Source organism: Juglans regia, unplaced genomic scaffold (genome assembly GCF_001411555.2).
Source record: "Juglans regia cultivar Chandler unplaced genomic scaffold, Walnut 2.0 Scaffold_18908, whole genome shotgun sequence".
In the NCBI taxonomy this organism is placed as follows: Eukaryota; Viridiplantae; Streptophyta; class Magnoliopsida; order Fagales; family Juglandaceae; genus Juglans; species Juglans regia.
In genome coordinates this window covers 1-215 of record NW_023349730.1, presented here as the reverse complement: position 1 = coordinate 215, position 215 = coordinate 1, and the positions used below count along the sequence as shown (strand labels likewise).

Genomic DNA, 215 nt, shown 5'->3' with positions numbered 1-215 from the left:
CCCTAGTTGTCCTTATTGTCAATGCCTCTCCCAAGGCGGAAAAAACAAAAACGTGGGGTGCAACACGAGGACTTCCCAGGAGGTGACCCATCCTAGTACTACTCTCGCCCAAGCAAGCTTGACTGCAGAGTTCTGATGGGATCCGGTGCATTAGTGCTGGTATGATCGCACCCATCAAAGTAATTATTTCAAATTCATATAATCCTAGTGCGACG

General features: G+C 47.9%; 1 non-coding gene across 1 annotated transcript; it reads right to left on the bottom strand.

Moving 5' to 3' along the window:
- Positions 1–54: 54 nt before the first annotated feature.
- LOC118345262 lies at positions 55–173 on the bottom strand. Its single transcript, XR_004798840.1, has one exon. It is a non-coding gene; the product is annotated as a 5S ribosomal RNA (ribosomal RNA).
- Between the last annotated feature and the right edge of the window lie 42 nt (positions 174–215).